Source organism: Lucilia sericata, unplaced genomic scaffold (assembly GCF_015586225.1).
Source record: "Lucilia sericata isolate MDLA Ls3-8-SP2 unplaced genomic scaffold, ASM1558622v1 Contig000228F_arrow, whole genome shotgun sequence".
NCBI lineage: Eukaryota > Metazoa > Arthropoda > Insecta > Diptera > Calliphoridae > Lucilia > Lucilia sericata.
In genome coordinates this window covers 15548-31504 of record NW_023994255.1, presented here as the reverse complement: position 1 = coordinate 31504, position 15957 = coordinate 15548, and the positions used below count along the sequence as shown (strand labels likewise).

The 15957-nt window shown below is 32.9% G+C and overlaps 1 long non-coding RNA gene across 1 annotated transcript; it reads left to right on the top strand.

Moving 5' to 3' along the window:
• Positions 1-843: 843 nt before the first annotated feature.
• On the top strand, positions 844-15402 carry LOC119602416. The gene is made up of 4 exons (XR_005231342.1): positions 844-1322; positions 13606-13706; positions 13775-13978; positions 14042-15402. It is a non-coding gene; the product is annotated as an uncharacterized LOC119602416 (long non-coding RNA).
• The last annotated feature ends 555 nt before the right edge of the window (positions 15403-15957 follow it).

The window sequence follows — 15957 nt, the reverse complement described above, 5'->3', positions numbered from 1 at the left end:
GTGTCTGTTTTCTTTCAGGAAACCTCGCAAACTCTACTTTTCCCTAGGAATTTTGATTGTGGTTGATCCGGTTATGAAATACTTCCTACCATCTACAGATTTTAACTCTGCCGAATTTTTTCGCTTTTCTAAGGAAAAAATCGTAGAGGAAACCCAAAAAAAAAAAAACAAGCAAGTTACAAAATTAAAATGTGATTTAGTTTTCATAATAAAGCATTTAAGTTGAATTGTACCTTGTCTCAGATGTACTTAAGCCATTTTTTGTTGAATAAAATTGTGGATATTTAAGTAAAATTTTGAAGGGGGCTTTGTATAGGGGCTATGGTCAAATGAGACCCTATAATTATAAAATTCATGAGAATCATTAAGGCTAGTATAGAACTTTGTTTTGCAGCTTTTTGTCGAGATACCAGTATATTAAACATAATTATGAACTTAAAAGCCTTATTCGGCGGGTTCAGTTGTATGGGTGCTAGGAGAGGCATCGTCTCCGATACAATAGAAGATCGTGTGCCAAATTTCATTGAATTATCTTAAAAATTGCGACCTGTAGATTGATTAAAATGTTTACAAGCCCTACTCGGTGATTCAGTTGTATGGGGGCTAGGTGAAATAATGGACCGATCTTAACCATTTTCAATAGGCTTCGTCCCTATGGCAATAGAAGGTCATGTATCAAATTTCATTGAATTATCTTCAAAATTGCGACCTGTAGTTTGATTACAAGGTTTACATGGACGGACAGACGGACGGACATAGATAAATCGACTCAGAAAATGATTCTAAGCCGATTGGTATACTTTAAGGTGGGTATAGGGCCAATATTATTGTGCGTTACAAACATCAGCACAAACCCAATATACCCTCCCCACTAAAGTGGTGTAGGGTATAACAAATAAAAGTTCGTGTTACTGGATTTTCACCAGCAGTACACAGATTTGTGCTTAAAGTAAATCGAACACCTACAAAAATATTTGGCTGTTGGGGCAAAAAGAAAAATTGACATCTAACTTAACTATTAACACGGGTTACACCTCTATAATTTTCCCTTTCCGGAGAAGATACTTAACATCCACATCTGGCATTTCTCCCTGAAATTCTTTTAAGGATAAAAGATTCAGAGATCGTGTAATATCTCTTTACCGAGTAAACGCAGCTATTTTACGGGAAGTACTTATTGTGTTTAATCAATAATATGAATATTTACTTTGTGATATTTTCTGTTTCCATTTCAGATTTCCTATTAATAAAGTGGACAAGTTATCAAATACAACACAGATTCTACATCTTTATTGCACTCAAGTATATCTTATCCTAAACACGTAAGAACAAAACATCACAAATCAAACACTCATATCACAAATTTTATCACAGGGATTTCCGTTTAAGAATATAGCGGTTACTTAAAAACTGATATTGCACTATAACATTTGAAGAATGTTATCAATGTGCATTCATGAATGTCTCATGAGTGTCTTACAGGACCTACCACGTTTCAATTAGGTTATTTGATAGGAGGATGTATGCTACATCAAATCCGAAGGAATTACACCTAGGCCACTATCGGGCCTGTTGTGCGCTCCAATTCATGAAAAAAAAAAATTGTTCACTGAATGTATTATTTTTCCATGTTCAGATACTCAGTTTCCTGGACGTAATTCCTAAGAATCTTCCAATCGGTGTTGGTTAAGAGTGTTCTTTCCGGAATAACATCACTTCCAAGATACTTGGATCTAACTTTGACGAATGTCTGACAATGGCAAAGAAAGTGTTCCAAAGTTTCACTATCCTCTCCACATGCTCTACATTCGTCTGAATCCGCACGTCCAATTTTGTATAGATGTGCACGTAATCCTGTGTGTCCACTCAGAATACGTTCCATCATACTAACCTCAGACTTGCTCATTTTGAGGAGATTTCTCGTCTTGCTCTCATCAGGGTCACCCCATAGAATCTTTGTGGTTCTACCCACCGTTTCATTATTCCAAAAGGCCTTATGGGATTCTCTCATCCATATTTTTAATTCAGCTTTTGTTGCGTCAAATGGTTTTGCGTTTGTCAGGTTAACTACATCGAGCTCCCTTCCCTTTAAAGCTATTACATTCGCCCTTTCGTTGCCGACTACTCCCGAGTGGTCTGGTACCCATATGATGTAAACCTTACCTCTGGGAGAGTATTCAGTTAAAGCTTTCTTACAATCCAATACGGTCTTAGATTAAATTCTATCACCTGATATCGCCCAAATTGCCTTCTGGCTGTCGGTAAATATATTAAGCCCTGTGGGCGCCATATTTATTCTAATCCAATTTACACATTCCGTTATTGCTCGTACTTCTGCCTGGAAGCTTGTGTTATGATTAGGTAAACGGTGGTATATTTCTGTTTCTGGGTCTTCAATATAGAACCCACTTTGTCCCTTATTTAGAGCCATCCGTGTACCAACGGATTCCTACTGGTATTTGCTCTAATGTTCCGCTTGACCAACACATTCTATCTGGGATTTGCGTTTCAAAGTTTCCGACATATTCTGTGTCTGGTATGAATGTGTATAACCTTCCAATGTGTCCAGGACGTGTCCTATAACCGTTTTTGGCCAGTTCGCCTAAAGTAAAGAGCCGTTCGGCTGTAAGCGCCGCCTCATATCTTATATATGTTTCAATGGGTGGAATATCTAGCAACGTTTCCAGAGCCTTTGTTGAAGTAGTACACATGGCACCACTTATAACCAAGCACCATGTACGCTGAACTCCCTGTAGTAGTTTGATGTTACACTTTTTGTCCAAAGCAGTCCACCAGATTATTGAAGCATAAGCTAGAATTGGTCTAATTACACTTTTATAAAGCCAATTTGTCATAGTAGGACTAAGACCCCATTTCATGCCTATGGTTCTCCTACATATCGCCCAGCACCGATGTGCCTTGTTGATCCTATCCTATATGTGGTGTCTCCATTTTAATTCCCGATCAAGTATTACACCTAAGTACTTAACTTCGTCTGTCACCGGTATCTTCTTGCCCAGGAAGCAAGGTTCAGTATATGTAGAAACTTTTGTCTTTCTTGTGAAAAGACAGATTTCCGTCTTCGCCGGGTTAAGATTGAGGCCTCTCGGTTGAGCCCAGCTCAAGGCCGTATTCAGAGCCTCTTCAGCTCTTCTACACAAGTAATTTGGATCCTTTCCCTTTAAAAGTATTACGACATCGCCTGCATAGCAGACAGGTCTAAGTCCTTTCTCGGTTGGGGTCCTTAGGAGGCTATTAATCGTGGTAACCCAGAGTAAAGGTGACAGAATGCCACCCTGTGGTATACCGCGAAATACCTTTTTCCTGATAGTTATATCGTACATCTCGCAGCTTATCCATCTGTTCCTTAGCATGTAGTTGATCCAATTACGGAGCACCCGGTCAACATAAAACTGGTCCAGGGATTGGATAAGGGTATCAGTGTGCACGTTATTGAAAGCGCCTTCGATGTCAATGCATACCGCCAGTGTATACAGTTTGCTATCGAAAGATTCACCTATGTAGTGGACGACTTCGTCTAAAGCGGTTTCCACCGATCGTCCCTTTACATAAGCATGCTGCTTATATTTAAGGTCTTTGTATGGTATACTGCTTTTAACCATGCTATCGACTATCCGTTTCAAGGTTTTAAGTAGGAAGGACGTAAGACTTATCGGTCTATAGGACTTAGGTGTCTCATAGCTAGGTTTCCCAGGTTTGGGTATAAATATTACCATTGCATCTTGCCATTTAACTGGGGTATATGCCAATTTTAAGCATGCAGTGAATATCTGTGACAGATGTACGGAAACCAGTCCCGCCTCCATCTGCAAAAGTGCCGGGAAAATGCCATCCGGCCCTGCAGCTTTATAGGGAGCAAAGCTCTTGATTGACCCTTTAACCATGTCAGATGTAATCACTATTTGGGTGTTACCCTCCCCTTCCTCCAATATCGGTTCATCTATGTTATTCGATATACCGGGTGGAAATGAGAGTCCATTAGGAGTTTCATTGTCTCCTCCATATCCTCAAGCCTCCTGCCCGTGTCATCGATCATAGATTCCGGTTGGACATGAGTTTTGGATAGGATTTTTTTATCTTCGATACGTCATCTATGCTGTCTATCTGTTCACAGAAAAGTTTCCAGGAGGCTCGTTTGCCTTTACGAAAAATTTTCTTATATTCACCAAGTTTACTACGATACCCATCCCAGTATACTGCTGTCTTTTTACGCCGTGCCCGTTTAAATAGTTTGCGAAGAGTCTTACCAAGGTTCCGGATCTCCCCGGTTGCACAGTGTTTTTCCTGGACAAATCTTCGCTCTCGCAGAGGGCAGCTGTCCTCGAACGATTCAACCAATGCACTTGTGAGCATTTCTACTTTGGCGTCTATGTCTTCTTTATTTCGACATTGAAAAGTGTCCTGACATAAACTGTTCTTTAGTAATGAACCGAACATTGTCCAATTAGTTTTAGACTTATTCCGAAACTTTATCGGCTTTGGTGCTGGCCTTAGTATTTTGAATTTTGAGCATTTCTACTTTGACGTCTATGTCTTCTTTATTTCGACATTGAAAAGTGTCCTGACATAAACTGTTCTTTAGTAATAAACCGAACATTGTCCAATTAGTTTTAGACTTATTCCGAAACTTTATCGGCTTTGGTGCTGGCCTTAGTATTTTGAATCTTATGTGCCGATGATCAGAAAAGGAGTGCTCGTCCGAAACTCTCCAATCCTGAATTTCGTTTATAAGCTCTTCTGAACATATAGTTATATCTAATACTTCTTCTCTGATTCTATTGACGAAGGTAGCTTTATTACCTAAGTTCAATGTTATCAAGTCTTTAGTATTAAGGAAATCCATGAGGGCTTGTCCCCTGCGATTGGTGTTTGTACTACCCCAAGCTACATGGTGCGAGTTGGCATCACAACTTATTACAATTTTCTTATTTTTTCTTTGTGCCTCTTCAACCAGTTTCATCAGATCCGACGTTGATGGTAGTGTCGGAGAATCGAAAGGCAGGTAAACGTTTCAATTACGTTCGTGATTAATTACACTGTGTGACACTAAAAAACACTCGTTACGCGATATAATGCTTTTTATAGACCTAGATGAGTAGATCATTTTACCATTTTTAGAAACTTCAATATACCCTAAAAATCGAAGATATTGGAAAAAAACGCTTTTTGTTGACTAGACAGACCAAAAAACTTATATCTCAAAATTTTCTTAACCGATTTAATATTTTTCAACGGTTTTGAAAACAGTTTCCCTTTTTAAAAAGTATACACACTTTTATATTTTTTACGGAAATGTGTAAAATATTTAGATCTGAATACAAATTTTTATATATTTTTTTCATTTTTTTTAAATTAAAAATCATTTTTGACCCACACTTTTTTTTAATTATTTTTTTATTTTATTTTTATTTATTTTCTATGAATAAAATAATATGAAACGTTTAAATCAGATAAAAACTGACAGAAATAGAATTTTTTTCGTAAAATCAAAAATTTACTAAATCTCTCATTTCTAAAGTAAATTATCAATTTGAATAATAGAGCTTATATTTGTTTTTATATTGAACCGATAGTGAAAACATTTTACAGTATCATATCTATATATAAAATATTTGTGCCAAAATTTGTATGAATACAATTATTTGGTAATGAGTTATGTACGTTTAAGTGATTTTCGTGAGCGGACCATGTATGGGAGCTATGAATATGGACCGATCGTGAAAACCCTTTACAGTATAATTTCTGTAAATAAAGGCAATATTTGTGCCAAAATTTGTATGGATATCATTATTTGGTAATGAGTTATGTGCGTTTAAGTGATTTTCGGGAAGGAACCTTGTATGGGAGCTATGACCAAATTTTGATCGATCGTGAAATAATTTACAGTATCATTTCTGTATATAAAGGCAATACTTGTGCACAATTTTGAAAGGATATTATTATTTGGTAATTAGTAATGTGCGCTTTCGTGATTTTCGGGAGGGGACCTTGTATGGGAGCTACGGCAAATTATGGACCGATTAAGAAAAATTTTACTCTATATGAATTCAATTGACATAAAACTTTTACTTTTTAAAGTTTGTACAGATATTTTCATTATACCAGAAGTAATTAACAATAAATGCATTTTCGGGGAATATGTACATTTGTATGGGAGATATATGAAATTGTGGACCGATTCCGCCCATTTTTAACAAGAATCAAGCTTTCACATAGAAATAAATGTGTGCTAATTTTTATGAAATTATATCGCATAATTTTTGTGAAAACTGTATTAGAATGTGATAAAAAAACTTAATTTTTTCGGAGTTTTTTTAAATTTTGAGTCATAACATCGGAAAGGTGAACCGATTTTGCTCATTTACAATACCAAACTGCCTAGGACAATAGTGAATCTTTTAGCCAAATTTCATTAATTTATTTAGCATCGTTTTTGCCGTTTTTACGAAATAAATAAATGTCCTAAGATATAAATAAATAGATATATAAAATAATATAAATAAAAAATAAACTTAAAATTTAATATAAATATGGGACATAAACAAGGTGAATAACATAAATAACTTTCACATTAATAAATGTATTAATAAAATTATAAATAAATAAACACATAATTGTATAACTGAAATAAATAAATAACGTATAGTTGTATAAATTTGTAATGTAATAGATGTCAAAATTTAGCTTATAACGATAAAATAGTTATTATATTTTTCTACATTTTGTTTAATACTTAAAGTCAGTTTCTGGACCAAAATGTCCCTTAAAGGTTTACAAATTGAAAATGACCTTTAATTAGGAAATTTTGACTAATTTGTTGAAACATTTAGGAAACTTTTTTTGAGAAATTATACTGAAATCAGCATTCTCAATCACTGGTAGGGAACTAAGGACACTTTCAAATTAGTTGTTTTATTTTTCCCATGTGCAGTAGATTTAAAGAACTGTTCAGTTTAAATTCGGTCACACTGTACTTTGAATTGTAGTGCCCTTGTGTATAGAGTAGGGTTGCCAGCCTGGCTGGACTTGGCTGGATTGTCCAGCTTTTTTGATGCTTGTCCAGTTTCAAGCTAAAATTTAATTTGTCCAGCTAAATAAAATATTTTTAGTACACTGCAATAATTTTTATGTTATCTTTGTCAAATCATGTTAGCCAACACTGATTGTACATTTGTTATACAACTAATTTATGATTTCCCTCTTCTATCATCATGTCTCAACACTTGAACAGCTGATGTCGTAATAAATATTAGGTCTGTTCGCGGACTCGATAATTTGTAACAATTTGCAACAATTGTTATTGGATTCCGTTCGCATACTTTCGAAAACTTGCAACGAGAGTGTAAGAGAGCGGTAAAAATTACAATTCGTTGATAAAGAATTTTTTGATTTTACTGGATATTTTTTCCCTAGTAAAAAATATCCAACTTATATTCACAACATATGTTTGATTTATGAATATGTAAACAAACCAAAGAAATCAAAAATTTGGTAAATTTTAAATTTTTTGAAAGAAATATATAAATCAATAACACACGAATATTAAAAAATTATTTGTAATTAGATTTATTTTAATTTTATTTATCATAAATTAGTTTTTAAAAGAGTTTATTTGTCATGAAAAATCATAACAAATATTGTAAATCTAGCGTTTTTAAAACAATTTAGTTTGTCTTTCTCTTAGCGATTTTGTGTAAATTTTTATTTTAATAATATGTTTGTATCATGAAGTTTTAAAACAATAATGTATTTTTAATGATACTACATGTTTTGTTAACTTTAAATATCCATTTATTTATAGGAAAAATCAAAGTTACAATTATTTGTTTTTTAGTGTTTTGTTAGCGAAAGGGCATTACCAATCTTTGTTTATAAACAAAAAATTGGATTTCGCGTATTTTTTTGATATTTTTTTGATTGAGAGTAAATTAAAAATTACTCTCTATCATAAAGTTACTGTGTATTTCTTACAGGAAAGTACGCGAAAAGTCCTATTATTGCGAGCGATAGTCAATTTCTTTACGTACAGCTTACGTACTTACGATTTTATACCCACCACAAAAAAGATGGGGGGTATATTGATTTTGTCATTCCGTGTATAACACATCGAAATATTGTTCACAGACCCCATAAAGTATATATATTCTGGGACCTCGTAAGATTCTAAGACGATCTAGCTATGTCCGTCCGTCTGTCTGTTGTTGGCACGATAGCGTCCACAAAAAAAGAGATATTGAGATGAAATTTTCCCAAAATATTTTTTATTGATCAGATATTGATAGCCCCCATACAAATGTACCCCCCGGAATATTGTGTAAAAAGCTTCAAACATTCACAAATTCGTTGTTTATGAAGCAAATGGCACAAAATTTCGCATAAGTCAGTTTTTTGACCTCCGAAATAAAATTCTGAATTATGTCGGACATAGGACCACAATTGGCCCTACCCCCTCATATAAGGTCCCCTTTTGAAAATTACTATAATTCTGATTACTGGCTTAAACATACGGATATATCGATGAAATTTGACACGCATAGGTTTCATGCAAGCCAATATCTCTACACAAAACTATATGTGGATCGGTCCATAATTGACCCTACCCCCCATATAAGGTCCCCTTCAGAAAATTACTTTAACGCTCATTACTGGCTTAAAAATACGAATATAGAGATGAAATTTCACAGAAGTAAGTATATAAGGTTCCTAAGAGAAAATTACTTTAACGCTCAAAAAACGAGTAAGGCGATGAAATTCGATATAGTTTTGTATGAGCTAACATCTCTCTACAAAATTTTGTGGGGATCGGTCCATAATTGACCCTACCCTTCATTTAAGGTCCCCATCAGAAAATCACTTAAACCCTCATTACTGGCATAAATGAAATTCGATGCAATTCGACATAAACTAATTTTAAGCTAAAATCTCTCTCCAATATTTTATGAGGATCGGTCCATAATTAATGTTAACCCTTTAAGAAAATGACTTTAATGCTCATTACTGGCTTAAAAATACAAGTAGATCTATGAAATTTGAAATAAATAAGGAACTGAAATCTTCCTACCGACTTTTGTGAGAATTGGTCCATTTGTGTATACATAACCCTACTCCCTATATAAATTAACATATTTAATTCGAAAGAGCACTGTCAATAGTTAAAGCCCCATTAATGGACCTCTTTCAAATATTACCCTGATGTTCTCATTAATATCGATACATAATAATAAAATATTCAAAATATCAAAGTTTATTTATATGGCAGTGATTTGATGGTGGGTATATAAGATTCGACATAGCCGAATATAACACTCTTACTTGTTAAAGTTTAAAACTTCAAAAATGGAGCTTTTTCACATCTTTTGCTCTAAAAAACTAAGTTAACGAAGTGATCGGGGAAAACTAAAAATATATTCGTACTCTGTGGACTATAACAAAACGGAATTGGTATATGAGAACCCCTGCATTTTTTTGGTGTATCACTGTGAAATTATTTACACAAAACCAAAATTAGCATTTTCTCAGTATTTTTTTATGTCCAGCTTTTTTCGTTTTGTCCAGCTTTTTAAAGCCCAATGTCCAGCTTTTTGCGAATCGGAATCTGGCAACCCTAGTATAGAAGCAAAAGGCTTCGGGGCATTTTAATAACTACAAAAATACGTACCATTAACCGTGCAAAATTTGAAGGGATTTTCTTTCACCCAATTTACATGATGATTTTTTTCATGTTTGCCCAGACGTCTGTTTTCATGTTTGTCGATGATTGGTGGTGAGCGGGGTAGAGAAGAATGGGGGGTAAGAAAACAAACATGATTTGGGATTTTCATGATTGTTTTTGACATTCCTCTTTAAACTCATTCGTACTGTTGATATTATGCTCATGTAAAAAAATAATTATGTCTTTTTTTTACATGAAAACATTAAAATTTGCATTAAAAAAATACTATAGCGTGTTATTAAATTTTTTTAAATCAAATTAAATGGTTTTTATGTTAAAAATTTCATTTTATTTTTATTACGAATAAGTAATTAAAAAGGATTATACAATTAAACATCAAAAAAAGACATGCATAGTTGCACGTAAAAAATCACCGTATAAATGTTCATGATTTTTTGGAAGATTCTCAAAAGAGAATTGGAAAAAACAGACGTCTGAAAAGTCTTCATGTAAATTGCGCCTTTCTATATGAAAAAGTACAGGCTATTGAAGAAACTCTGAAACGATTATGAAAAATTCATTAGAAGATTTCAAATTCCTTTAAAAATAACAAAATTAAGTTTTTTTCTGCCCTAGAAAATATGAAGAATCCTTGAATCTTGACAGAGAAAACAAGACAACTTTTAATTTAACAAACAATTTTGAGTAGTTCATTAAAGAGTAAAACCACTGTTTTTGTCTCATCATTGTTTCTCAAAAATACATCCAAGACAAGAAATAAAGGTCAAATATCGTTAGATGTACAAAGCAGAAATAAATAGTAATAATTTTACTTATTAAAATATCCACGTCTTCCTCTAATTAAAAAAATCGGAATTTGTAAATGGTAAATAGAAAATATGTGCTGGAGTTATTCAAAATCATTATTTGATTTGAAAAGCTTGGAATAAATACGGCGCTACATACAGAAAAAGTTGTGCAGAATTTTTGGTGGATAATTTTCTAAAAGTATAAAAAGATATCAAAAGATCAATTTATCCATATTTTATATGAACAATGCATTCTATGCATCGTTTGAGAGGTCTACCTATATAAGATTTGCAAAAGTTCTGTCTTTCGGGACACTCTAATGAGTAGTCAAATTCATATCTTCATGGTTTTTTAGATTTGGGCCGCATTTAAAAAATGGCAACCGAATTTATATCAAGATAATTTTTTGATGGCGTAATTACCTGATCATAGATTTTTATTGTTATCTCGATTAACAATAAATTTAAATTTTATATTTTTGATATAAAACTCGGGGAGATATGAATGATTTTCTAGATAGATTTAGGTGTTATAAAAGCCACAGCCGATTTAAAATTGGAATTTTTGTGAAAATGTAATATGAATATATTATTTTCCCTATTTTAGAAGCGGTTTTTCTTCAGTAGCTTTTATTCTGTATACAAATGTGGCATCGTAGACATTCATTTAAGATCTAATAAAGATTCTGTTTTAAAATAGTTATTTTCTGAGAATATACAGCAGATTACAGGTTTCGAAATAAAAACAGTTTTCCGGTGGAAAACGCTTAAGATGAAAATCGATTTTAGATAATAAATTCAATTGAATACAGGTTTTAATTTTACCTAATCGTAAAGTTAGTTAACATTTTAGAGTTTTCATATAAAAATAAATTTTTGATTAAAAATTTAATTAAATAATAATTCTCATATACTATGAGAATTATATATCATGATCTTTAGCATTATAAATGTAACAAAAAGTGGACGGAAAAAGGTCATTGCACTTCATTAAGATCACAACAGGCCCGAAGTTAGTGGTAAGGGTGTATTTATTCGGATTTGGTGTATTAAACATTCTTTTCCTCAAACACTGTATTTTGCCAAATTTCTTGAAAATCGGTTCATTTTTTTTTTATATTTAGCCTAGAATTTTGGTGTTATAGCTGTTATTCAAAAAGTGAACATAAAAATGGGCGTATCATCCAATCAATATCATATAGAGTTTTTTATACCCTCCACCACCATCTGTGGTGATAGATTCTTAAGTAGTTTTCTCAGAAACTACCAAAGATGTTTAGATAAATTTTGTCACATATTATTTTTTTGTGCCAGGGATCAAGTATGTTCAAAATCATAACAATTGATCCAATATTTGCCATAGCTCCCATACAAAGGTTTTTATTCCCGGATATAAGTTTATCGTTAATAACTCCCTCAAATATATCGGTATCAACACAAAATTTTGTACATACAAATATAATATGCATAGAAATCATACTACCAACGTAGATATCAGTCGGTCCACAATTGGTCTTAGCTCCCATGTAAGGCCCACTTCCAAAAATCACCTAAATACACATATTTCATTGACAAATAAATATATCGGTATCAACACAAAATTTTGTACATACAAATATAATATGCATAGAAATCATATAACCAACGTAGATCTCAGTCGGTCCACAATTGGTCATAGCTTCCATATACGGCCCACTTCTGGAAATCACTTAAACGCACATATTTAATTGTCAAATAAAGGTATCTTGATAAAATTCGACACAAATATGTTTCGTCTATATATGAATCACTATACAAATTTTTTTTCGGATAAGACCATAATTGGTCATAGCTTCCATATAGGGTCCACTTCCGAAAATCATTTAAACGCATATGTTTCATTGATAAATAAAGCTATCGGTATAAAATTCAACTTGAATATGTTTTGTATACGTATAAGTCATTCTAACAATTTTTCCCGGATCGGTTCATTATTGGTCATAGCTCCCATATAAGGCTCTCTTCCGAAAATCATTTAAACTCACATATTCATTGTTAAATAAAGCTATCTTGATAAAATTCGACACAAATATGTTTTGTGTACATACATATAAATCACTCTACGAAATTTTTCTGGAGAGGCCCGTAATTGGTCGTACTCCTATGTGAAGTCAATTTATCTAAAAATTAGATAGTTAAATGGGTTTTAATAAAAAGTTGCTTGCTGGTGGAGGGTATTTAAGATTCGGCATAGCACTCTAACTTGTTAACTTCTGAGGTTAGACCCATTAAGTGCCAAATTTTATGTAAATAACAGATTTCATGAAAATCGGATCAGTAGTTTTTTGTATGCCTGAACGTATTTTGGTTTAATAAGTGTTTTACAAAAAGTTGGTATGAAAAGGATCCTGATCCTGAGATCAGACCTATCGGTTCAGTAGTTTTCTCTAAGTCTCGAATGAAAATTTTCTATAACAATTATATAGAAAAAGTGAGCATAAGAAAAATTGTGAAGCCAAATCATGATTTTCGACTTTAAAATAGAACTATTAGTGTTCTAAATTTCATGAAAAGCGGTTCAGCAGTTTGTCCGTGAAAGCGTAACAAACAGACTTTCTCTTTCATATAATTATAGGATAAGATATGGGTAAGATAGTTTTATAAAAAGTGGGCGTAGAAAGGGGCGAGGCATTGGATCAAGTGCTTATATATAGCCTATAGTTCTTTCAAAGCTTATACCAATCGGTATACAAAATTTCAGGTTAATCGGTGTAGTAGTTTTTGCATATAGTAATTGCAAAATTGATGTAATAATAGTTTTACAAAAAGTGGGCGTAAAAAGGAGCGTGGCATCCGATCAAGATCTTATATAGCCCATTGTTCCTTTTGGGGTTAGACCTATTAGCGGTCCAAATTTCATGTAAATCGATTTAGTAGTTTTGCCGTGAAAGCGTAACAAACAAACAGTCTGTTTTTATATATATATATATATATATATATATATATATATATATATATATATATATATATATATATATATATATATATATATATATATATATATATATATATATATATATATATATATATATAGGATATATATACATACATACATATAGCACTGATATTTGTTTTATTATTTAGGAATATTACTACATACATACATACTACAAGCAATCTGGAAGGGAACCCACATTGTGTCACATGCGAAATGTACTTCTGACATATTAAACAAATGGTCACAAGTAAGTTATTCTTTAAAACTGAACAACATATTTATACATTTAATGTCATGTTTGTTTATTTCTTGTAGGTAGATAAGGAATTCAATTATATCCAAAAACAGTGTGTGAAAATTTCTCCTTAAAAATTGACTCCGTGTTTGCAGATAGCATAAAGGAACAATGTTGTAAACATTTATCCCAAAATATGAAGTATATAGGTAGGAATCGAACCCACCACCTCCGGTCTAACAGACTAGAACACTAACCTACCGGAGGCCAATGTGTGCGTGAAAGTAAGAGTTCACATATTTTATCCATATATAAATTAAAAAAATATAATTTTATTTGTTTTCCAGATGGTCGTTGTATTGGTATTTTTTTACCTTATTTTACTGTCAACCTTTTACAACCGTCTTTTTATACCGTCAACAAGAACGTGTACAAGATTTATCATACGAGACTTTCGACGAAGAATTATTATTGATGTCTTATGTGGGGGATTGCTAGATCCTCTATCGGGACCCTCCCATTGGCGAATTGGGGACCTTCGACCTGTTTGTAAAAATAAGTCGGATACCGGGGAAATAAAATACCTGGGGTGACCAAAATCTAGCCTAAGGTACTGCAGCCGGTACCTTATAGTTCATGGGACGAAACATACAATAAACTTAATAATATAGCAATGAGGGAAATTGGATGCAAACAAAAGGAATGAAGGAAAATATGGATATCAAACGAAACCTGGAGACTTATTCAGGAGAGAAATGACCTGAAGAAAAACATTATGAATAATCGATCAATTATGGAACAATATAAGGTTATAGCAAAGGCCGTTAAAACCTCAGCTAGGAAGGACAAAAGGAAATACTTCCAAAGCATCGCCAGTGAAGCCGAAACTGCAGCAGGGGCAAACAACATGCGAGAACTTCTCCAGCTAATCGGGCGCCTGAGCAAACAGAACATGAACCACAACCATGTGGTGAGGGATAGGGAAGGTAACCTCCTTACAAACGCAGAAGACCAGATTAAGCGATGGAGGCAACACTTTGAAACAGTCAGCAACATTACGACCAATGACGACGAGGAAGGTATGGAAATTCCTGTAACGCAATCATCCAATAACAAAATACAGTTCGATATTCCGGACATAGAGGAAATAAAATCCGCCATTTTAAGATTGAAAAGGAATAAAGCCCCAGGAGAGGATGGCACAAAACTTGGTGCTCAACACAAATATCCCAGATGACAAGTAGTATAGCACAGAGACTGCAAGTATTTATAAATAAATGCTTACGCATAATATGTAAAATATTCTGGCCAGACAGGATCTCAAATACCGACTTACTTATGCTGACGAAAGAGGACACCATTACACGGCAAATAGCAAGACGAAAATGGAAGTGTATAGACCATGTTCTACGTAAACCAGCCAATAGCATAACACGAGTGGCTCTAGAATGGAACCCCCAGGGGATCAGGCGCCCAGGCCGCCCTAGGATCACATGGCGCAGAACAATACTAAAGGAACTCGGACAAATCAATAAAACTTTTGAAGAAATTAAAACATTATGTAATGATAGAACAAGTTGGAATTTTCTTGTAGAAGCCCTATGTTCCCAAGTGCAATAAATAAAGGAAAAAAATGTTCAACACATTTGATATAAAACCTTAAAAAACGTATTTTTTTACTCATTACTTAAAACATCTTTAAAAACTGTTTCACAATATTTGCTTAATTGTTAATTTACTTATTTATATTAATTCTTATAATAAATTTGAACTTTTAATTTATTTATATAATTTAGCTTTTTATAGTTTTATTTTGTCAAAAACATTTTCTTTTACTATCAACGGCAATATTATATAACTTATAAATAATGAAATTAACTAAAATGTGGTAGTAAAAATGAAGAAAAATTATTCATTATGAATAAAAATATTATTAATGAGAACTAAATTGATTAGTTAAATTGAAAAAGTTTCTTCAAAAAAATATATTCAAATTAACTACCTCACTTAGTTCTAATGAATAAAAAATATTAGTTAATTTAACTAAAATTTCTTCATATTTACCACCCCCAAACAACGAAACGATATTAGTAAATATGAAGAAATTTCATCATATTATCTATTTACTAAAATAAAAAATTAACGAACAAATCTGTAATCTGGATTAAAATTTCGTTGGCTGTATAATAACAAAATTTCTTCATATTTACACCCCATTTTGCAGTATTTAGGTAAAATTTTGGTTCTGTGTACGTTACTACGG